The sequence below is a fragment of the Aplidium turbinatum genome, chromosome 18, assembly GCF_918807975.1.
Source record: "Aplidium turbinatum chromosome 18, kaAplTurb1.1, whole genome shotgun sequence".
NCBI lineage: Eukaryota > Metazoa > Chordata > Ascidiacea > Aplousobranchia > Polyclinidae > Aplidium > Aplidium turbinatum.
This window is the reverse complement of record NC_137489.1, coordinates 16684285-16709036: the sequence shown is the minus strand read 5'-3', so window position 1 is coordinate 16709036 and position 24752 is coordinate 16684285. Positions and strand designations below refer to the sequence as shown.

Here is a 24752-nt window from a genome sequence, read left to right as displayed (position 1 = left end):
AAATCCAAGTCGAATGGCAACTGGATTGTTCTCTTGTAAAAAAAGGTTCCAAAGATTTGATAACTTATTAGGAAACTGTTATCATGGAGAAATTGTGAGAACGAAATAGTTTCATTTTATAACAAAACAAAATGGTCAAACAACATAAATGTGCATTGGTCGGGAATCGAACCCGGGCCCCCGCGTGGCAGACGAGGATTCTACCACTGAACCACCAATGCTGAAACATGTTCCCAGACCGGAAATCGAACCCGGGCCGCGTGGGTGAAAGCCACGAATCCTAACCACTAGACCACCTGGGATACAATCAAACACTAAATCTTCCACAATTGGATAGGAACATTGATAACAATCAGTTCGTCCTCATTCGGCAGAGCCCAAATTTGTGAATTTCCATGAACAGTCCCCATCCTCCACTCATCTCTTTCTATATGGAACAACCATGATGATGGCACGGTTGATGCCTGCAAGTCCTTTTATTGCGAGTGGAAGTTAGCACAAAGCTCGCAGCAGCAGCATGTTATCGTCTGCCTCTTTTCAGAATCTTACGTCAGAATAAAATAGACATAAATGTGGTGAAACATTTCAATTAGAAGACACACAAGCTGCAATTTTGATCAGAAAACTTCATATCAACAAAAGAGCTATAACGATCAACCCTTTTTATCGGAATGAAATGATTGTGTATTTTTTCAGATTTATTTTCGTCGCATAAAAAAATGACGACTTATCCGGACGAGCATGCATAATCGATCATCCAAAAGATTGTTTTATGTAAACTATGAGCATTTGGAATTTTGTGTGTGTTCGTGATCACACTGTGTTTCTTTACTATCGTTTGTGTATATTGCTCAAAATCCAAGTCGAATGGCAACTGGATTGTTCTCTTGTAAAAGAAAAGTGCCGATGATTTGATATGAGGAAACTCTTATCATGGAGAAATTGTGACAACGAAACAGTTTCATTTTATAACAAAACAAAATGGTCAAACAACATAAAAGTGCATTGGCCGGGAATCGAAACTGGGCCCCCCGCGTGGCAGACGAGGATTCTACCACTGAACCACCAATGCTGAAACATGTTCCCATACCGGGAATCGAACCCGGGTAGCGTGGATGAAAGCCACACATTTATGTCCTAACCACTAGACCACCTGGGATACAATCAAACACTAAATCTTCCACAATTGGATAAGAACGTTGATAACAATCAGTTCGATCTCATTCGGCAGCACCCAAATCTGTGAATTTCCATGAACAGTCCCCATCCCCCACTCATCTCTTTCTATATGGAACAACCATGATGATGGCACGGTTGATGCCTGCCACTCCTTTTATTGCGAGTGGAAGGTTGCACAAAGCTCGCAGCAGCAGCATGTTATCGTCTAATAATGATAATAATCATGCTTTTATTTGCGCCCATTGCGATAACATACGGTACACTGCGATCACAGATGCGATACAACAGCTCTTTTCAGATCTGCCTCTTTTCAAAATTTCAAGTCAGAATAAAATCCACATAAATGTGGTGAAATATTTCAATTAGAAGACACACAAATTGTAATTTTGATCAGAAAACTTCAAATCAACAAAAACCTATCAGGATCAACTCTTCAAGTTTTTTTATCAGAATGAAATGATTGTGTATTTTTTTAGATTTGTTTTCGTCGCATAAAAAATTAACGACTTATCCGGACGAGCATGCATAATCGATCATCCAAAAGATTGTTTTATGTAAACTATGAGCATCTGGAATTTTGTGTGTATTCGTGATCACATTGTGTTTCTTTACTATCGTTTGTGTATATTGCTCAAAATCCAAGTCGAATGGCAACTGGATTGTTTTCTTGTAAAAGAAATGTTCCAATGATTTGATATTAGGAAACTCTTATCATGGAGAAATTGTGACAACGAAATAGTTTCATTTTAAAACGAAATAAAATGGTCAAACAACATCAAAGTGCATTGGCCGGGAATCGAACCAGCGCCCCCGGGTGGCAGGCGAGGATTCTACCACTGAACCACCAATGCTGAAACATGTTCCCAGACCGGGAATCGAACCTGGGCCGCGTGAGTGAGAGCCATGAATCCTAACCACTAGACCACCTGGGATACAATCAATAACTAAATCTTCCAAGATTGGATGAGAACGTTAATAAAATATCAGTTCGATCTCATTCGGCAGAGCCCAAATCTGTGAATTTCCATGAACAGTCCCCATTCTCCACTCATCTCTTTCTATATGGAACAACCATGATGATAGCACGGTTGATGCCTGCAACACCTTTTATTGCGAGTGGAAGGTAGCACAAAACTCGCAGCAGCAGCATGTTATCGTCTGCCTCCTTTCAGAATCTCAAGTCAGAATAAAATAGACATAAATGTGGTGAAATATTTCAATTAGAAGACACACAAATTGTAATTTTGATCAGAGAACTTCAAATCAACAAAAAAGCTATAAAGATCAACTCTTCAACTTCTTTTATCGGAATGAAATAATTGTGTATTTTTTCAGATTTATTTTCTTCGCATAAAAAATTAACGTTTATCCGGACGAGCATGCATTTAATCGATCATACAAAAGATTGTTTGATGTAAACTATAAGCATCTGGAAGTTGTTTGTGTTCGTGATCACATTGCGTTTCTTTACTATCGTTTGTGTATATTGCTCAAAATCCAAGTCGAATGGCAAATGGATTGTTCTCTTGTAAAAAAAAGTTGCAAAGATTTGATAACTTATTAGGAAACTGTTATCATGGAGAAATTGTGAGAACAAAATAGTTACATTTTATAACAAAACAAAATGGTCAAACAACATAAAAGTGCATTGGCCGGGAATCGAAACCGGGCCCCCCGCGTGGCAGACGAGGATTCTACCACTGAACCACCAATGCTGAAACATGTTCCCAGACCGGAAATCGAACCCGGAGCGCGTGGGTGAAAGCCACGAATCCTAACCACTAGACCACCTGGGATACAATCAAACACTAAATCTTCCACAATTGGATAAGAACATTGATAACAATCAGTTCGACCTCATTCGGCAGCGCCCAAATTTGTGAATTTCCATGAACAGTCCCCACCCCCCACTCATCTCTTTCTATATGGAACAACCATGATGATGGCACGGTTGATGCCTGCAATTCTTTTTATTGCGATTGGAAGGTTGCACAAAGCTCGCAGCAGCAGCATATTATCGTCTAATAATCATGTTTTTATTTGCACCTATTGCGATAACATATGGTACACTGCGATCACAGATGCGATACAACAGTTCATTTCAGATCTGCCTCTTTTCAAAATCTCAAGTCAGAATAAAATAGACATAATTGTGGTGAAATATTTCAATTAGAAGACACACAAATTGCAATTTTGATCAGAAAACTTCAAATCAACAAAACCTATCAGGATCAACTCTTCAACTTCTTTTATCGGAATGAAATGATTGTGTATTTTTTCAGATTTGTTTTCGTCGCATAAAGAAATGACGACTTAAAAAAAAAGTGCCGATGATTTGATATTAGGAAACTCTTATCATGGAGAAATTGTGACAACGAAATAGTTTCATTTTATAACAAAACAAAATGGTCAAACAAAATAAAAGTGCATTGGCCGAGAATCGAAACCGGGCCCCCCGCGTGGCAGGCGAGGATTCTACCACTGAACCACCAATGCTGAAACATGTTCCCAGACCGGGAATTGAACTCGGGCCGCGTGGGGTAAAGCCACGAATCCTAACCACTAGACCACCTGGGGTACGACCAAATACTAAATCTTCCACAATTAGATATGAACATTGATAACAATCAGTTCGGCCTCATTCGGCAGAGCCCAAATCTGTGAATTTCCATGAACAGTCCCCATCCCCCAGTCATCTCTTTCTATATGGAACAACCATGATGATGGCACGGTTGATGCCTGCAACTCCTTTTGTTGCGAGTGGAAGGTTGCACAAAGCTCGCAGCAGCAGCATGTTATCGTCTAATAATAATCATGTTTTTGTTTGCGCCCATTGCGATAACATACGGTACAGTGCGATCACAGATGCGATACAACAGCTCTTTTCAGATCTGCCTCTTTTCAGAATCTCACGTCAGAATAAAATAGACATAAATGTGGTGAAATATTTCAATTTGCCTAGAAGACACACAAATTGCAATTTTGATCAGAAAACTTCAAATCAACAAAAAAGCTATCAGGATCAACTCTTCAACTTTTTTTATCGGAATGAAATGATTGTGTATTTTTTCAGATTTGTTTCGTCGCATAAAAAATTAACGACTTATCCGGACGAGCATGCATTTAATCGATCATCCAAAAGATTGTTTTATGTAAACTATAAGCATCTGGAATTTTGTGTGTATTTGTGATCACATTGTGTTTCTTTACTATCGTTTGTGTATATTGCTCAAAATCCATGTCGAATGGCAACTGGATTGTTCTCTTGTAAAAGAAATGTTCCAAAGATTTGATATTAGGAAACTCTTATCATGGAGAAATTGTGAGAACGAAATAGTTTCATTTTATAACAAAACAAAATGGTCAAGCAACATAAAAGCGCATTGGCCTGGAATCGAACCCGGGCCCCCGCGTGGCAAGCGAGAATTCTACCACTGAACCACCAATGCTGAAACATGTTCCCAGACCGGGAATCGAACCCGGGCCGCGTGGGTGAAAGCCACGAATCCTAACCACTAGACAACCTGGGATACATCCTAAGACTAAATCTTCCACAATTGGATAGGAACGTTGATAACAATCAGTTCGATCTCATTTGGCAGAGCCCAAATATGTGTTTTTTCATGAACAGTCCCCATCCTCCACTCATCTCTTTTTATATGGAACAACCATGATGATGGCACGGTTGATGCCTGCAACTTATTTTATTGCGAGTGGAAGGTCACACAAAGCTCGCAGCAGCAGCATGTTATCATCTGCCTCTTTTCAGAATCTCAAGTCAGAATGAAATAAACATCATCATCATCATCTTATTCAGCCTGTGAGAGCCCACTGCAGAGCGTAAGCATTCCCCTTTTCATGCCAAATTACATGATTATGTGCTAGTTGGTACCAATTGGTTGTATTGCATTGTTTGTCAGTGTCTTCTCTCAATCTCACTTTTGGTTTTCTATTATTTCTTTTGGTTTCTCGTGGTGTCCATGTTGTTAATTTTTTCGTCCATCTATTTTCCTAATTCTTTGCTATATGACCTGCCCAGGACCGTTTTAGTTTCTTGATTGTGCTTAATATATCTCGTAATTTCGTTTGATTTCTGATCTCTTTGGCAGTCTTTTTATCTCGCCATGTTAAACCCATCATGATTCGTTCATGTGCTGTCTTGCATAGTTGTTTGTTTAATTGTTAATTTCTTTGTAAGATTCCAAGTTTCTGCACCACATGTAGCGGTTGGAAGAATGAAAATAGACATAAATATGGTGAAATATTTCAATTAGAAGAAAAACATATTGTAAATTTGATCAAAATAATTCAAATCAACAAAAAAGCTATAAGGATCAACTCTTCAACTCTTTTTATTGGAGCAAAATGTTTGTGTATTTTTTAGGATTTGTTTTCGTCATATAAAGAAATTACGACTTATCCGGACGAGCGTTCAGATTGATCTTTGTTTGAGCAGTTACCTGGATGGGAGCAGTTAACTTGATTGGAACTGTTGTCTTGATGTAGGCTATGTTGGTTGGACACTAAAGTTGGCGATCAAATTCTACACGTTCTTAATGTAAAGAGCCAAGTTTTGTGTGAAAAGATAATCAATAAATAATCATTGACCCAAAAGATTGTTTTATGTAAACTATGAGCATCTGGAATTTGTTTGTGTTCGTGATCACATTGTGTTTCTTTACTATCGTTTGTGTATATTGCTCAAAATCCAAGTCGAATGGCAACTGGATTGTTTTCTTGTAAAAGAAAAGTGCCGATGATTTGATATTAGGAAACTCTTATCATGGAGAAATTGTGACAATGAAACAGTTTTATTTTATAACAAAACAAAATGGTCAAACAACATAAAAGTGCATTGGCCTGGAATCGAACCCGGGCACCCCGCGTAGCAGGCGAGGATTCTACCACTGAACCACCAATGCTGAAACGTGTTCCCAGACCGGAAATCGAACCCGGGCCGCGTGGGTGAGAACCACGAAACCTAACCACTAGACCACTTGGGATACAATCAAAAACTAAACTTTCCACAATTGATTAAAAACGTTGATAACAATCAGTTCGATCTCATTCGGCAGCGCCCAAATCTGTGAATTTCCATGAACAGTCCCCATCCTCCACTCATCTCTTTCTATATGGAACAACCATGATGATGGCACGGTTGATGCCTGCAACTCCTTTTATTGCGAGTGGAAGGTTGCACAAAGTTCGCAGCAGCAGCATGTTATCGTCTGCCTCTTTTCAGAATCTCAAGTCAGAATAAAATACACATAAATGTGGTGAAATATTTCAATTAGAAGACACACAAATTGTAATTTTGATCAGAAAACTTCATATCAACAAAAAAGCTATCAGGATCAACTCTTCAACTTCTGTTATCGGAATGAAATGATTGTGTATTTTTTCAGATTTATTTTCGTCGCATTAAGAAACTAGGACTTATCCGGACGAGCATGCATAATCGATTATCCAAAAGATTGTTTTATGTAAACTATGAGCATCTGGAATTTGTTTGTGTTCGTGATCACATTGCGATTCTTTACTATCGTGTCTTTAATTTCTGGTTAGAAGACCTTATTGGTATCTGGCCCAAGCTATCATCTTAAGGGCCATGTCTATCACTTATTTTTAATTTGTTGTGTTTTCTTGAGCTTGGGACTGTGCCAGTCAAAAACACAACCTATGCGGCTTACTGTTCAAATAATAATTCAAGAAGGTTTACAAATTTTCAAAGTACTGCCGTCTTTTTCCTTTCATTGTGCACTCTTGTATATGTTGCTTATTGCAGCTAGTGCTTTTTATTTACCTCAGATACCCCAATGACTAAAAAACAATTTACATGATAAGTTGATGTGTAACGTATTTGTGTTTTGGAAGGAAAAAATAGGCAATTAAGGTCATGATCGAACAAAAACCGAAGTGGCGACTTTTACAAATCCCCAAATCTCTATAAAAAAATAAACAAATGTGCAATTATGTGGATTAGGTTAAGACTTTATAAAAATGCATTGGTTCTGTGACTGACCAGCGCCACACAATTAAGCACGAATCTGTCTTTAATTCTTTTCCCGCTAGGTGTCGCTAAATGAAGAGTAATTTGTGATGCATCTTGCTCAAGAGCATTCACCAAACCTTGAAGCATCATTTCGTGGCTTTTGTCATTTCTTCTTTGGCAGCCCTGCTGTTTATTGATTCCTCAATCAAAGTTGCTCGTTTGCTGCAAGCGATGTAGAATCTATGTTACAGGTCGCTAATTTGGTGTTGCAACGTAAACCAGTCAAACCCAGCTTTCTAAACTGATTATTTATAAACAATTCTTACTTCATTCGAGCATTGACAATGCAAAGTGTGAGGACAAATTTAAATAATTAACTTCTTATCTGCAAAATCTTTAACTCCCATTAATTAATTTAACGTTTTCTTCCTGTTATCACAATCTTACAACGTGTCTTTGAATCAAAAATAGACAAGTTCAATGTACGGCTCGTTTTCCAAAGAACACAAACCCAGAAAAAGATGCCAACATAAGTAAACACAACTGTATAGTTTATGATACTGTTATATTTAGTTGGTACAACGATTAAAAGTGCAAACTTTCGTAAGATGACGATGATTTCATTGTCTGGATAGTCTGCTTCCGTGTTGGGACACGATCAAAAACATTTTACAATTTGTCTGCTTTTTGCGCATAAAATTGAGTTGCGTTATAAAAGGAAAGTACGGTAAAGGAAAGGTCAGAGAGACGGTTTCATCAGATTTATCCGAACTGGTTCAATCTTACAGTCGCCTTAACTTCCAAAGACGTTCATTACCCCATTGTAAGAATTTCTGAAGATCGCTATGCATCAGTAAGGCATCAAATTAGTCAAGTTATTTCGCTTACAGATATAATTTATAAACTATAATGGGAATAATGAAGAAAGACGATGTTAAATGATATTTAAAGTGCCTCTGACAGGAAAATAAATTCGCTAAATTTACCTAAGATACCAAAAAGATGACACTAACAAACTTCCCTGACCAACAAATCGTAAAAAATATCAACAGGCTACTAAGTTACACGCTTGCAAACTTTCGTTGACATCGGCGAATCTGGCACTCATTCAATTGCGAAAATAAAAACGGCAACACCGTTGTGACGTCACAGTAAGCGGGAAGGATACATTCTTTCTCTATGATGACTTGGTAAAGTATGGTACGGCTACTACAAAACGTGAATGTGTGGGGCTCTGTTGGTCTACAGCATGTGCAAATTAAGAATTACCGAAATGAAAAAGTGAACTTATTATTACTATCAGGTTTCGATCAAATAGGTTGAGTTTACTTTTATCAAACAGCATCTCAATTCAATTGAAATTGCAGTTTCATAGGGCTACAATTTTCATACTTTTTTATTTGTCCTAATCTGGCTATAGCCATTTGCGGTGTAGCAACAGTATTTCACAAACAGTACCTTTAATTTATGATTGAGGCAATGCCTACAAATTGCTGTTTATGTGACATTGTCAGTGACAAAGACCGTGTGCTTTCTTTTCCCACTTTCCCACAAAACAAGGTACTGAGAAGAAAATGATCAAAGTTTTCTTCAAGTGTTCGAAAGTGGTATGGGCCATACAAAACTAGTCGTATATGTTCACTTCACTGAAGATGATTTTGTTAATAGGCCTACCACTCAAGTAAAAATGCCTACAGGCATATGTTGGAGTGTGTACTACAAGGTGATGCTCTCGGAAGCAACAATGGGATTGTGATGCCGTCATGCATTGTTTGGCGAATCCGAAACAATTTTCCAGATCCAGATGGCCGTTACACAGGATTTCAATGGCCATCTGAAGGCACATTATGAAAGAGAGAGAGAACTTTTATTTGTTTTTGAACAGTGATGATGAATTAAATATGACTGATGATTCGTACGATTTCTTCATTTTTCACTTCAAGTATATTTTGGTTTTGTAGGAACGTATCCAGTACAGTTTTATTAAACTGCAAAAAACAATAAATCTTCGAAAAAAGCAACCGCTTGTACCAACTCCGACCAAACTGTGATCCACCAATTACATCTAAGAAGCGTTTGTTTCATCCGTCGCTAACGACGTCCACTTAGGATGACGTAATACCACCAAAGTCGTCCCAGAGCAGTAAAATATGGATTTTCGCCTGTGGTGGCGCTGCGGAGCAGTCGTTTTATTAAATTACACCCTAACCAGTCGAGCTACGAGGTTAAGATTAAAAAGTTCGCTAAGTGTAATTCTGCGCTAGGAAATGCTTTAAAAAGTTACTATACTTAGATCCAACCTGTCAGGGGCACTTTAACAACAAACATACCACATCTAATCACACATCAACGCTGCCAATTCGTCAACAAAGATATAAAACAAAGTTGTTTGCTGTTGCTGAGGATGAATGTATAAAATCTGCTTAAGGAGGATAAGTCTGTTTCAAAATATTGCTTGCTCGCATTCGCTGTGAGTTTTGAACTGTTATGATTCTTTGGCTTGCTGTACAAACGTTCAAGCTGACTGTTAGCACCGTAGGTAGACAACACATAACAGCACAACAACATCAATGAGTTTATTGATGTAAAAAGTGGTTTCTAAATTGAACAGTTTCTGACTCATAGTTGCAGATATCTCCAAGCAGTGTTTGCCAACCCATCCAACAAGTGATGACCATTGCAGTAAAAATTGATTTTATCGTTTGAGTTGAAAGCAACTAAGGCTATTAGAAATAACATCAATAGTAAAATTAACTCAATATTTTGAATCTTTTGTAAGTCCAAGATATGTATATTGTAACAGAGTTAGCTTTGATATGAAGATGAATGGTGACATATCTTCTTCTTTTTTGTGAGACAGAATGATTCAGATTTCAGGGCAGGTGATGGAAAGCCAGGTGAGTGTAACTTTGTCCAGTTCTCCTATGCCATGAATTTAATTTGGCTCCTTGTAAATGGGACATTCAAGAATGATATAGTCAGCAGTTTGTTCCTTCGCGCCACACTTACAGGTCGATAAGGGAGCCAAACCCCACTTGCGCATATTGGAATGTTAGCGACCGATTCCTGTTCGATGGTAGAATGATGATTTTAGATAGATACGTAATGAGAATTCCTTACACATCAAATGTATGGATGACTTTAAGATTGTACTATTTGCGTTTTATCAAGTCTATTAAACGATCTTCTCACAAAATTGTGAACTCGGCTGGATACTGGATAACCCAATAGAGAATGTGATAACACCAGCCGAGATAGACGACGAAGATGATAAAAGAAAAAACTAAATCTGTAAAAACAATATAACATTACCAACAGCTTCTAAAATCTTAATTCAACAATTAATTAAACCAATTGCGTAGACAATGGAAAAGATTCCAATGGGTTTTATTAAATTAAAATAGCGCTAAGCTGCACCATTACCAACAACAAAGAATCTTCAGACGTTTTGCTCCAGTTTTGGGATTCTTTTCTTTTGTTAATCAAAGATTACTCTAACTGCGTTTGTTTGAATTTATTTAATTTCAAAGTGTCGAAAACTTACACGTTAGAAAAAGTTAAGTTAACTTTTTAAAACAAGTGCTTGGTACTGGTCTAGTTTCTGATGCAATCAGACTGATTTGCTTAATTCGAACCGTATAAAAGCATGGCCAAGATGTTAGAGAAGTAGTTACTTAATAGAAGGTTGAAGGAAGGAGCAGACAAAGTTACCAATAACTGAAAACGTTCTGTAAATTTAAACTTTATCACTTGTTAAAGAAACAAAATTAACAATTTATTGTGCAGAGAATGCGGAGTGTAAGTCACGAGAAGCTGCAAATCTGCTGCAGCAGTTTATTTGGCGGAGTAAATGCGCTTGTGTAAACGTACTTTTCAAAAGATAATGCATTTATAGAGTTACAATTGCTATAACCGTAACAATTTTTCAAAAAACTAAACTTAAAAATAATTTTATGCCATCTGAAACTTCTAGTATTGCTTTCAAAAAAAGTTTAATATTTTATGCATTAAATTGAACGACAAACACATTGTTTCTATGCAATTCAGTTGTAAATCATTTGATCAGAAAGTTCAAAATACTTGCTTACTAAACTTACTTTTTTTTTTGACAGAAATAGTTTTGGAGATTTCTGTGCTTAATTGTTAAACGTGTCAACCTTTGGGACCTGTAATACTTGATCGTGTAAATTAGAAGTTGAACCTTAACATGAAAGGAGTTTCCGTTGTATTGTTATTCTTGAGTCTTATCACCATTCTTTCCGCTCAAAGTAAGTACTATCTGTCCTAACAACTTTCGAGTAATGGGTAGTACCAAATTTAAGTCATAAGTAAAGTAGATAACCGGAAAACAGACATTGCCGTCGGCTGCAGCGTGGGTCAGGTGTATGTCGGAAGGCGTACACCGATGCATAGCGCTCAAGTCCGCTTTCCCGCAATGCAGGATAAAGATAAACAAACAAACAAACAAAATCGGACCCCATTTTTTAGATTTATGTTTAAAAATGGCGCATTGTATCCAACCCTCAATGCGAGGAAGGAACATGATGATGATGTTTAAAAACAATTTTGGCCAAGTTTGGACTTGAATTTTATAAATAGTTTATATATGCCTGAATCTTAGATTATTTGTGGGCGTGGCTTTACAACATTGTCTTGATACATTTTTTTAGATTATTTGGTTTTGAATCTTTATCCTCGGATTGACACAGCCTTCATAGATTACTTCTGGTAGTTTCGCGCCTACTTGTAGAGGCGTTTGAAGAGCATTGTGGTCACGCTGCATTGATCTGTAGTCCGTACTAATTTAAGACAACAAGTAGGCTAGCCTGCTCAGAAAATTTTGTGGATTATTGAAACTATCAAATAATAGCCTTACTGCTGGAAATGTTTAAAATCGATAGGTTGAAATGATTCAAGTTCTTTTATCACAGCTTTATGTCAAATCGACTTACATCGAATAAATGCGCTTTGATAGCCTTTTGGTATCACAACCAAAATAGCTTTCTCACAAATCTCTACTACACTAACTCAGGTTGCAGCCGTTGTAACAGCGTAATGTGTGTTTGAACAGATCAAAGAAATGGCGACAACGGAACTGGTCAAATCTGCAAGATGACCGTGCAAACTATGCAAGTAAGTTCGATACCTTATGTCAGCAATAAATTGCTGTAGGGCTAAGTTAAGTTTTTGAAATGAATTGTTTCTTTTTGTGTTTATAAAATAAAAACAGATTTTCCTTTAAACACTTTGTTTCTCCCGATGAGACTGATTTGGTGTCCTCCATTATTTTGTGTGCTATTGTCTTCAGAGCTTACTAAAAACTACTCTAATAAAGAAAATAGCCTATCTAATAAAATTTGACCTTTATTTTAACTGTGAAACGTCTTCAAACGTTGAATCAATGCAAAATGAAACAATTTTCTGACAAGCAAAAAGAGAAATACAGTACACATTCATCTCAAAATCAGAACGTTGATTTGGCAGTGCAAAAGGGATTGGAGAATAAATATTCTGAAACATCCTTACAATGTAGTGTATCTAACAATTTCTCTTTAAATAAAAATGAATTAAAATAATTTTATTGAAATAGGGGATGATGTTTTTTGCACATGTCTAATCGTTAGTTGCTTTTTTTTAGGACTGCCGATGCTATTGCACCAAGTACACCCTCACCGGTGAATACACAAAAACTTGCAGCAATTTTGGCCCACGCCGAAGAAGACGTAAGTATTCGAAACTTTCTCATGGTTTATGTCTGGTATCAGTTGCGTTAAATACACTCATCGTTTCGTTTTTTTAAGAGAACTTTGATTTTTGCAAGATTTTCTGAGCTTTCGAAGTTCTTTCCGTTTACAAAAGTTTTCATGTAACAATAAATTCTTGCGCTGAGATTTCGGAGATTTTGATTACTCTGCTAGGTTTTTACGCTGTTGTTAGGTCATAATAACGGTACTGTGACGTTGCCACTAAGAAGGCTGCTCTGCTGAAAGAAATCCTAAATATTTTTCTCCATTTGGATGTGAGCTGGCTTAAGTAAATAAATAAATGCAGACCAAAAGTAGCCAAGTAAAGTTTACAATTAAAGTTGTTTCTGGATTTGAAGCAAATTGTCGCGGATGAATTTGAGAATGATGAACTGAAGCTAATTAAATATCCCAGACAGCAAAATCCGTCATTTTTACATTGATTCAACGTCTGCGGACGAGAATCAATGTAAAAATGACGGATTTTTGCTGTCTGGGATATGGAACTGCTTCATTGAAATCAATCAATGGCATCAAACCTACAATAGCTCAAGTTTTTAATCCCAGAAAAGGTTTCGAGTATAAATGAATATGAATATAGTTAATTTGTCATACTATTTTCGCAGGAATGTGCATTTTCTGTCGAATCACGAACAGATGCTACAACGTCGAAGGAGATGCAGTGATATGAAGAAACTCCAGTCCTGTGCTACCTCTTTAACTGTTATTATTGAAGTAATCCAAGATGTTGGCTTGTTGAAAAAAAGAATTTGAAACATGCCCAAACAAATTGTTGTTGCAATAATTGAAGCTTGTTTCAAGATATTGAAATATTGCAGTCGTTTTTTGAACTTTTTCTGTTTTAATTTTCCATTGTGTGACTTTTCAAATATTAGGCTATACAGCCCCTCCATGGGAGAGGTAAAATGTCAAATGATGTCATTTTGATGTCTGATGGAGGAATGGTGATAAAAATACCACAAAATAACTTGCTATTTCATCAGGCCTGTTTTCATCAGCCCCAAAGCAACGTATTTGAACATTCAACTGTTTGGAAATCTGTGTGTTTCTCATCTTTTTGTTTGTTTGGTGACTGCAGTGAGACAACATGTTTTTGAAAAATGCAAATGTATTTCCAGGACATAAAAGTTGCAGTTATCGTATGTGATTATAAATAAATGATGCTTTCTTTTATCCAGACAAATGTTGTAGCGGTATATGACCTACTATAGCTTACATTTAGAGTGATCCGTTTTGTATGTCCAAGAATCTAAAGAAAGAGGGTGAAGAAACGATTTAACAAATTACTTGATTGAGGTTTACCACTGCTGAAATCTTGCGTTCGAAATGCTACCAGTAGCCTATGGTTATTAAATTAGGATTGAGCGAGCAAAGCGAAGGCCAAAAATTGCAAAAACATAGAAATTTGCTGGATTTTGTGAAGAGTGTGTGAGCATTAATAAATCAGTGTGAAGGGTAAACTCTGCATAAAGCTAATTTTGCTTAAAATTGTACTTGAAATTAAAATTATGACAAAAAATTTCAGTGCCGTGTGAGCACCATCACGTTTCCCCCCTAAAAACCACTATGCGGACCTCTATGTATGGTGATGGCTAACAGCGTTAACAAGGGCTTCGACAGAGTAGCCTACTTTTGAGCTCAAGCACGGAATTTTCAAGCCTGTTTGCAAAGAGTTCGAGAACTTGAACCAATGGCATATGCTTCTACGGTGCTGTTTTTGTTAGTCTTTGGCATTTGTAGACCAATTTTTCGCTGAAAATAGTTGTGTTGTAGCCTATAACTTCATGGACCTTGTACAACCTTTTTCTCGCTAACAAAACTAAATAAACGGAACCGACACCAAAGTCGACCTGTTGTGTTAAGCTTCTTCAACTTATCGGGAAATTAATAGACCTGACGAATTTTAGGTGAGGCGTGGTTCAAAACAAGTAATAACAAATTTATGTGGGTTGTAAAAATACATTTTGTGTAAAATACACATGTGTAAAATACATGTAAAATACAAGAAAAATACATCGACGTAAAAATACATGTATTTTTCGTATTAAATTAAAACTTATTAAAAGCTCGCGTCATGCTCCGGCAACAGCGTAATGGCAGGGAGCATCCGCTCGCTACGCGAAGTTCTTGGTCCTTGTAGGTCAGTGGTTCCCAAACTCATTGTCGCGACCCAAACGAGGATCGCGAGGATGCTTCTGAGGGCAGGGCCGGATTTAACTGATGGGGGGTCCGGGGCACTTTTAGATCGGGGGGCCCCCTGTGCAAAAAATTTTTTCAAGCCTACGGCGCGAAAAACTACCTCTGCGTCTACAGTAGCATCAGTCCAGTACTGCACAGCATTTTGCAGAAACTTTAAAGGCCAAAATGAAAAGAATAACACAAAATTAGCCTACATTTTCTTTTACATAGGGGGGCCCTTCAAAAGCGGGGGGCCCGGGGCAACTGCCCCCTCTGCCCCCCCCCCCCTAAATCCGGGCCTGTCTGAGGGTCGCGGAATGGTAGGCCTAAATAACAACGTATACAAATGAGCACTTTTACACAATCTAACCATTCCAACTGCGGATTTTAGAGCCCTGTATATTCTTTTTTATCAACGTTTAGTGATTGTACTAAGAAAATGCCTATCAATAAACATAATACGCCGCTAATTAATTTAAAACTTAAAACTAAATGGCACGAGAGATGCTTACATTTATAGCACTAAAGATGAAGACAGAAGGGTAGCCTATAGTTTTCGAAACGTTTGCTCAACATGAATAGCATCTACAGTTTGGGCTATTTATTTTATGATTAGGCTTGCTAGTTTTCCAACTACGGTTGCTTGAATGTTGAAGATATAAGTAAATCATGTTGATGAACTGATATTGCAATCCATAGATACCGTAGAATTCCTGTTTTTGACGAAGTATTTTCGTTTGAAAACAAGTGATAATTTCGCTTTTGCTGCGAAGTAGCATAATTATAGTTTACTGTTAGGCTACGCGATATGTGACTTGTTTTTTCGCTTTAATATAAATTAGCTGGCATTTTCAAAATTAACATTCAAACAAAAGCATCATTAACGACTTGATAATTTTCTCACAAAAATTCGACAACTTCATTGATATCGTACCTGCTACTACACTAAACAAAGCTTCGATAAAAGCAAGCCTTTTCGAAAAAGAACTTCTAGCCTACTTCTGTAGGCTGTGAAACGTTAAAGTTTTGTTTCCGTATTATCAGGGATATCTTGTCACTACGGGATGCAAAACTCGAAATCTGCCCGTCCAACTGAAGGGCTAACGATGCTATCTACATTATATTGAACAATGCCGTGTTACTGCATGAGAATGTTTGTTTTGCACTGGCTGTTTTCACTAGATCGCTTCATTAAAGTGGCATTTGTTATGATTTTGACAAAAGTATTAATATTTCATAAGTTTATTGCATATTACATAAAAAAAAGTTACACAAAGAGCGGACAAAACAAGAAAAACAACGACCATTGCTGTATTGTGCATTAACTTGGCTTGCATGTTGCATGTACACAAAACAAAAATAATGCACATCAATATCATTGGACAATTAGATATTATAACTACAAACTGTAACCACAATTAAGTGATGACATAAATTAAAATATTCGTAGTCTTGCGCGAACCACCACTCGTAAGCTTGCGAACTGTTCGAGCCATCCTCGCGAGTTCCTTGCGCCTGGTTGCGTTCAAACGTTTTTAATTCACTTTTACAATCAATTCAAAGTTATAGTTGCCTATGGGACAATCTTTATCAGCCTGCAAGCCATATGCTTCAGTAAGGCATCAAATTAGTCAAGTTATTTCGCTTACAGATATAATTTATAAACTATAATGGGAATAATGAAGAAAGACGAAGTTAAATGATATTTAACGTATATTCTTCTTCTTTATTGTCGCACTTGATTCCAAGCATTGACTGCCTCGTGTATGAAAAGTTTCCAGGATTCTCTGTTGTTTGCTTTGTGTATTAGGTGTATGTTGGTGTTAGTTTTGTCGGTTTGTTGGTTTAAGTAAGTTAATCGTTGTCTGCCTTGGGCACGCTTCCCTTCAATTTTGCCTGTGAGAGAGAGATGTTCTAACTTTCCTTTTCGCAGCACGTGTCCTAAAAATTGAAGTTGTTTTTCTTTGATATTTTTTAGAAGATTGTTTGTTTGTTTGACTTGATTTAAAACAATTTGGTTGCTTTTTCTGTCAGTCCAGGAAATCCTCTGCATTTTTCGAAATGCCCACATTTCAAACCCACTTATTCTTTTATTAATTGATTTGGTAATTGTCCAGGTTTCTGAATTATATTTAAAAATTGGATAAATGTAACACTTCAATACTCTGAATCTGGTTGTGAAAGATATGTTCTTGTTGCATAATATTGTTTTCATTTGCTGGAAAGAGGCTTTTGCTTGAGCAATACGTATATTGAATTCCTTATCATCTTTGGCGTCCCAATTTATTGTTGTTCCAAGATATCGGAAACTTTTTACTTGTTTTATAGTTGTTCCATTCATTTTAATTTGACAGATTGGAATTTCACTTTCTTTAACGTATATACCACATCTAATCACACACCAACGCCGCCAATTCGTCAACAAAGATATAAAACAAAAGTTGTTTGCTGAGGATGTACAAAATCTGCATAAGGACTAAGGAGGATAAGTCTGTTTCAAAATATTGCTTGCTCACATTTACTATGAGTAGCCTACTAGAACTGTAATGATTCTTTAGCCCACTGGCTTGCTGTACACTACATATTGTTCAAGTCAAAATCCAAGTCGAATGGCAACTGGATCGTTCTCTTGTAAAAGAAAAGTTCCAATGATTTGATGTCAGGAAACTGTTATCATGGGGAAATTGTGGGAACGAAATAGTTTCATTTTATAACAAAACAAAATGGTCAAACAACATAAATTTGCATTGGCCGGGAATCGAACCCGGGCCCCCGCGTGGCAGGCGAGGATTCTACCACTGAACCACCAATGCTAAAACACGTTCCCAGACCGGAAATCGAACCCGGGCCGCGTGGGTGAGAGCCACGAATCCTAACCACTAGACCACTTGGGATACAATCAAACATTAAATCTTCCACAATTGGATAAGAACGTTGATAACAATCAGTTCGATCTCATTCGGCAGCTCCCAAATCTGTGAATTTCCATGAACACTGAACAGTCCCCATCTTCCACTCATCTTTTTCTAAATGGTAGCCTACAACCATGATGATGGCACGGTTGATGCCTGCAACTCTTTTTATTGCGAGTGGAAGGTTGCAGAAAGCTCTCAGCAGCAACATGTTATCGTCTGCCTCATTTCAAAATCACAAGTCAGAATAAAAGAGACATAAATGTGGTGAAATATTTCAATTAGAAGAAACACAAATTGTAAATTTAGTTAATCAGAAAAATTCAAATCAACAAAGAGTATAGGCTAAGGATCAACTTCTTTTATCGGAATGAAATGTTTGTGTATTTTTTCAGATTTATTTTTGTCGTACAAAGAAATGACGACTTATTAGACCTTTCCCGCAGCCAACCAATGAAGCGTGACGTTGAAAACAAACCACTTTCAAGAACTGAAATCGTAGCAGTGAAGCACAGTTTTTGAACGTTTTGATCAAACCATCGCTCATTTTAGTCGTACATTTTGTAGCTACTAAAAGTAGTAGCTACTACTTTTTTGACTGAGCATTACAGTTAAGTTATTTATCTTCAGAAAAAAATTTGAATTTACTACAGGGCCTTAGCCCATGGGCCTAACTACTGCCGGCACAGCTCTATAGCCTACTGCACAGGACCACTGAACGAAAGGACCTCGCATTGATAAATCTTATTTCAAAAATATTTGAGTTAACAACTAAAGTAGGTAGCCTAAACGTGTTATCATTTCATTTAGAATCTACACTTATAGTTTTTTCGTGGAGCATTTCCGTTTAAGTGATGTTTTTGTCCTATCTTACCCTAGGCCATGCTCTTGGTCACTCCAGGTTTCTAGCTACCGTACTTAATGTTTGTGTTTGGTTCGGCTTCTTTTATTCTTATGGAACTAATATATTAACACAGAATGAGAGAGCATAGGCCTATATATTTTTGGCAATTATTACTTTCTGTCGAAATAGGAATAATCTCATCACAAGTTTGCAACACACACGCATTCATTTTAAATTGGACTACAGCGCAATAGTATCCCCAATAGGCCTACCATACTTTTTGATTATACTAATACTATTCTATTAAATTCTTAGCCTACAAACTGTTGTCTAAAATTTTAGTAAAATTTTTAACATTATAAAACTCTAATTAAGTACAAACAATTTATAGTAACGTAGCAACTGCATGGTTGAGTGGTGAAAACGTTTGCGCGACGTTTGCAAAGGACGTCGGTTCGACACCGCTCCAGAGTTTGCGGCTGTGTCTCGGCAAAGACACTTAATGGCATGCTAAAATAAGGATAGCAGCTGACTCGACAACTATAGGCTAAGCCTATAGGGCCTATAGGCTATCTCTTCGTTGCTTCTTATTGTGTTGCATTTGTGATCGCAGTGATGGCTACGTACTTTATATGTTGTTGCAATGGGAGCAAAAAAACGTGATTAGGCTCGCCTAATACTGGACTTCATCTCAACTTTACTGGGTGGCTTAGGCTACATGAAACTAGGTAGATTAAACTAAAACAAACAAATAATTGAAATCCTTCTGGGGTCGGAAAAAAAGATTAAAACGTAGCTTCGATTTCATATTTAAAGTAATCACCAAACTTCTGCGGAAATCCAGTTTTTATTGGATGAGTTTGGGCAAATGCGAAGTGTGTGCCCTTGCGTCTTCATCAATAGGTTGACCCGTTGGGCAATTGAGCCAAAAAGCGGCCGAAACAAGGTATTAAGCTTATAGTAACTATAAATGTTTGTCAACAGTTGATTGTAGCAAGAATTGACAGCAATAGACAGTTAGACACCGGTGTTTCGTGGTCTGCAGCTCGTGTGAGCTTTACATGTGTCATTTCTATGTTCTATAATAAGCACAGCAACAAATGGAGGCCTCATAATTGTATCGGAGCCCGAACTGACGAAGTTAGGCTACGGCCTTGATTGAATGGCAGTCCAGCTTGTTAGCCTACTTCAGTTGATTCATATTCACTGCAAGTAGGCCATAAGTGATAAGCTGCATTGCTTTCACAAGTAAAGAAGCAAAATAAGGCTACAAACTGAAACCCACTTAGCCTACTTATTGTAGCAAATAAGACAGAAATTCTCACTTATTATTATAAAGACATAGTAGCTAAAGCAAAAAGAAATTTTAAGTCTATCAGAATTCCAAACCAACAGCGTTTTGCTTAGACATTAACACACTACCAGCAGTTCCTTCAAGCGCCATAGCTTATGCGCACTTACATAAAGCCCAACCCTATCTGGTATTCGTATCAAGGACACCCGAAAAGCATGAGACGTGGCCGTTTGGCCACGCCCTGGTTAATGGCTTATAACTCAGCCGCTAAATATCGCACATTTGAGAAAATTGGCATGCACATAGTCAAATGCTTTTATTTTATATTGTAATTATTTGTTTTCGAAATAAATGCTTAGTTTGTGTATTCTGAAAAAATATGTTGCAAAAAAGCTCTAAAAACGCGAATTTTGCTGGCATTTAGTCATTTTATGTCCGATTTTCTTCGTTCGAATTTTAATTTTGATGATTTGTGAACATTCAAAAAATACTTTGAAACAAATTATTTTTTCCTATAATAAATGCAGTATTTTCCATATTCATACCACATCAAGCGGTTTTGAGGTTTTTGTGATGAATTGCTTCTCCCCATGTGGTCATGGCTGCTTAGCATGATTACTATCTCTCATGACAAATCAAGATGAATGAAAGCATAAAATAGTTGTAGCGATCCCAGCCAGCAAATCATTTTTTTCACATTGATTCAACGTTGGCAGATTGATTTTCTCGTTGAAATAACTTTAGTTTATCACATTCTTTCCCAGCCAGCAAAATTGGTTCTTTTTCCATTTATTTAACGTCTGCAGACGTCGAATCATTGTTGAAAGTGGTTTATTTACTGGCTGGGTTAGAAGTATAGGTAACACGATTTCCAGTCAGCTGTTTTGTCAGGCGTTTCATTTCATAAAGTGTGGCTTTCATTTTAACCTTTCAAAATGTTTTACAATCAAAAGAAAAAAAACTTCTTTATGATACTTTTCAATGTAGCTAAACGTTGAAACGATATAAAAGCCAACTTTTCTGCCTGGGCTGCCTGCTTTTTGCTAAATTTCCCAGACAGCAAAACCCGTCATTTTTCAGACGTTGAATCAATGTAAAAATGACGGGTTTGTCTGTCTGGGTTGTTTAACTTGAGTCTGGCAATGTCGAGACAATGTAAGAAAAGTTAATTTTACTTTTCAAGATTCAAAATGAAATGTACCACAATTCTGGTTTAACACACATCGAATGATCGTGGAGTTATGAAAAATTCAGTTTAGCGAAACACAATGCTCGCTGTTCTGTCGTGAGCAGTCAGGTAACGCAGACGCCAGGAAGATCGCTCCTTCTCAACTGTACATGTCATGAATGGCAATAACATACATAGTTTCAACATGTGCTTTGTGCAAAAAGGCATGTTGCATGATGAGGAACTTTGTCGAGATTATTTCTTTTTTTTGGAATAACCTGTTCCTCTGATGTCGTCTACACATATGGTACAAAATGCTTTGTGGATGGTGGTCACAGCGGTAAACCATAATTTCTTCGTGGGAAAATTGTAACTTAAAGTTCCCGGATCCTTTCGTCTGCATATAATGACCGAAGAAACACACACTTGAACTTCTTTTCAAAAAGTGTATTTCTGTAAAAATTAGCCCACGGCTACCGAAAACGAGGGGGTGCAACGCGTACACCACTGAAAACTGTCACTACAGAACAGATTACTTGGATAAAAGACGGAACCTTTGTCCAGCTAGCAAGCACTAAGCCAACAGTTAAATGTGCGGCCAACTTTCAAACAATCATTTTACGAATGACCAGAATAGATATCAATATCTCAAATTCACGTAGAAAGTAACTGTGACGCAATAAATGAAAGACAATTATGAAGTCATTCCAACAGGTGTTTAAAGCTGATGTAATATTTCCTGTTTAAACAGGCCCAAACAAGTCCAAACAAGTTTGACACAAGTCTATGAACGATGGTGCAATTTTGGCACATTTTCTAGCAACTTGCATGACGTAATATTCAGTAGACTTGAACGGTTTTATATGACGTTTGATTTGTACAGAGATTGGCCGTAACATAGCGGCCCCTAGTTATGACAGTCTAACATGGCATAACTAAAAAAAGAATTGAAGGACAATCGTGAGCCAATGAATAAAACACACGATACACAAATTTTTTGAATCACTCACGTTTAAGTTAATACGCAAATACAAAGGGCATGCAAAGAATGAACAGCAATAAGAATAAACACGACGATACATGAAATTGGTACCATAGGTACACGCTAAATGACGCTATATACAATAGTTGCGATAATAACCGACTGTTCCGGGCTCAGACAAGTATCGGCCACCGCAGACAAAACCAGGCTCAAACCCTAACACTTAGGTGTTCTTTACGGGGGCGAGGCACGAAATATCCCTCAACACGTAGTCTACTTTCACTTTCCCCGTACTCCCATCATAGTTGCAGACGGCAACTTTGGCTCTACGAACCACAGGCTTCCCTTTCCTAATTTGTGGAACTACCTCATGCACCCTCCCAAGTTGATACTTCCCACGTTTACCAATGTCTTGGAGAGAACCTACCACTACAAGTTGACCAGGCTCCAAATTCTCGGCCATTTTTAGCCATTTTTTCCGGCCCTGAAGACCTGGCAAGTAAAAATCGATCCATTTATTCCAAAACTGCTGAGAAAGTGACAAATTGAACCGATAATCCCTTCTTAATTGGTCACGATCATGTGGTTGCCCAACAGCACAGTATGGGTCTAAGTATGGGGTCAAAAGTGAGGCAGGGGTGATGACAGTAAAATCCCTAGGGTCGTCACTCAAAGGTACCAAAGGGCGTTCGTTCACGATCCGAACGGCACTGCCTGTGTACGTAAGCAGTTCAATAAAATTGGGCTTACGAATTGAAGAGTCCAAAATGTGAAAAAATGCGATTTTAAATTGTTTTACCATTGCCTCCCAGGCGCCACCTTGCGCCGGAGCATACGGAGGTATAAATTCCCAGTTTATCTCTCTCTGTCTCAGGGCGTTGTGAAATTCAGCTGATTCTATCAACTCGGGTAACTTCTTAGATGCTGCCTGAAAGGTACTTCCATTATCGGAATAGATAGCATTAACCTGCCCACGTAAATCTGTAAACCTTGTAAAGGCAAGTAAAAAATCACTCAGCGACAATGACGTGACCAGCTCAACATGAATAGCGCGAGATGCCATACATGTGAATAAGAGTCCCCAAGCTTTTTTGTGACTCCTACCTTCAACAAAGGTCAATGGTCCAAGATAGTCTAAGCCGCAATCAAAAAAGGGTTTCCTATGGGCAGTTGTGCGAGACAAAGGTAAATCAGACATGAGCTGCCTTATAGGCCGAGCTTTCTCAATCGCACATACACCACAATCATTAAGATACCTCTTCACGGAAGCATTACCATTAGCGATCCAAAACTTCTGTCGCGTAGACAACAAAGTGTGCTGTACTCCACAGTGCGCATTTCGATTATGATGCGACAGTACAATAAGCCTAGTGAAGGGGTGTTTCGAAGGCAAAACAATCGGATGCTTTGCTTCTAGAGAAATCTCGGGAGAATTACTTAAGCGCCCTTCAATGCGGATTACACCAGCATCATCTACACAAGGTCTGTACTTTTTAAGTGAACGCAATTCCTTCAAGCGTTCCTTCTCACGTTGCGAAGCGCCAACACTACCCCGCTTTATCACTTCCTCAAGTGCATCCGGCGATCGTTTGGTCATTAAATGTAACACATCGCCATACACGCTCTTCTGAACAAACTTCACAGTTAAGTCTAAGGCTCTATTAAGATAAGAGGCGTCCAGTTTTGGCTTCATAAAGCTACGCTTTCTCGTTTTACAGCACAAAAATTCAACAAAAGCAACCAAATAAGCAATTCTCTTTTTCATAACATACAAAGAAGGTGCGGCCTCGATCAATCTGTGAAGGCCACCCTGTGCAACGTCAAGCGACCCCTCTTCGTCACAAAGATATAGGCTATGGACAGGTACTGGAGTGGGGTTTTCTACAGATGGAATTTCTTCACACTGATAGAGAAGACTAGAACCATTTAACCACAACTCTCGAAACTCTTTCTTTGTAATAAGATTTGGCCTTGTGCCAACATCAGCTGGGTTCATATCGGTAGGGCAAAAACGCCAATCCTGGGCTCCAGACAACAATAAAATATGCTCAACTCGACGCGTAATAAACTTATTCAAACGTAAATCAGGGTTCTTAACCCACTGCAACACAGTCCGAGAATCACACCAAAAATACTTACTGCAGTCGGGCATCTTCAATGCCTCGTAGGCCTGCTTCACGAGTCTTGCTGTATTCAAAGCGGCAACAAGCTCTTTCCTAGCTATCGGCCAAGAAAACTGATTTTTTACAACAATGATAGATTTACCCAGAACGAAAGACACACTCGGAACTCCGTTAACCAGTCTACGTAAGTAAACAACAGAAGAGAAAGCTTGATTCGAAGCATCACTAAACCCATGCAATTGATATGAAACAATATCATCCGGACTGCACACACCAGAGTTTGCAAAATACCATCTCGGTAACGAAAAATCCTTA

General features: G+C 37.8%; 10 non-coding genes across 10 annotated transcripts; all 10 read right to left on the bottom strand.

Moving 5' to 3' along the window:
- Window positions 1–151: 151 nt before the first annotated feature.
- Trnag-gcc (transfer RNA glycine (anticodon GCC)) lies at window positions 152–221 on the bottom strand. The gene has a single exon. It is a non-coding gene; the product is annotated as a tRNA-Gly (tRNA).
- Window positions 222–230: 9 nt separating this feature from the next.
- Window positions 231–302, bottom strand: Trnae-uuc (transfer RNA glutamic acid (anticodon UUC)). The gene has a single exon. It is a non-coding gene; the product is annotated as a tRNA-Glu (tRNA).
- A 1737-nt stretch (window positions 303–2039) lies between these two features.
- On the bottom strand, window positions 2040–2111 carry Trnae-cuc (transfer RNA glutamic acid (anticodon CUC)). Its single transcript has one exon. It is a non-coding gene; the product is annotated as a tRNA-Glu (tRNA).
- Window positions 2112–2823: 712 nt separating this feature from the next.
- On the bottom strand, window positions 2824–2894 carry Trnag-gcc (transfer RNA glycine (anticodon GCC)). The gene has a single exon. It is a non-coding gene; the product is annotated as a tRNA-Gly (tRNA).
- A 9-nt stretch (window positions 2895–2903) lies between these two features.
- Window positions 2904–2975, bottom strand: Trnae-uuc (transfer RNA glutamic acid (anticodon UUC)). Its single transcript has one exon. It is a non-coding gene; the product is annotated as a tRNA-Glu (tRNA).
- A 1583-nt stretch (window positions 2976–4558) lies between these two features.
- On the bottom strand, window positions 4559–4628 carry Trnag-gcc (transfer RNA glycine (anticodon GCC)). Its single transcript has one exon. It is a non-coding gene; the product is annotated as a tRNA-Gly (tRNA).
- A 9-nt stretch (window positions 4629–4637) lies between these two features.
- On the bottom strand, window positions 4638–4709 carry Trnae-uuc (transfer RNA glutamic acid (anticodon UUC)). Its single transcript has one exon. It is a non-coding gene; the product is annotated as a tRNA-Glu (tRNA).
- A 1321-nt stretch (window positions 4710–6030) lies between these two features.
- On the bottom strand, window positions 6031–6101 carry Trnas-gcu (transfer RNA serine (anticodon GCU)). The gene has a single exon. It is a non-coding gene; the product is annotated as a tRNA-Ser (tRNA).
- An 11756-nt stretch (window positions 6102–17857) lies between these two features.
- Trnag-gcc (transfer RNA glycine (anticodon GCC)) lies at window positions 17858–17927 on the bottom strand. The gene has a single exon. It is a non-coding gene; the product is annotated as a tRNA-Gly (tRNA).
- Window positions 17928–17936: 9 nt separating this feature from the next.
- Window positions 17937–18008, bottom strand: Trnae-cuc (transfer RNA glutamic acid (anticodon CUC)). Its single transcript has one exon. It is a non-coding gene; the product is annotated as a tRNA-Glu (tRNA).
- Between the last annotated feature and the right edge of the window lie 6744 nt (window positions 18009–24752).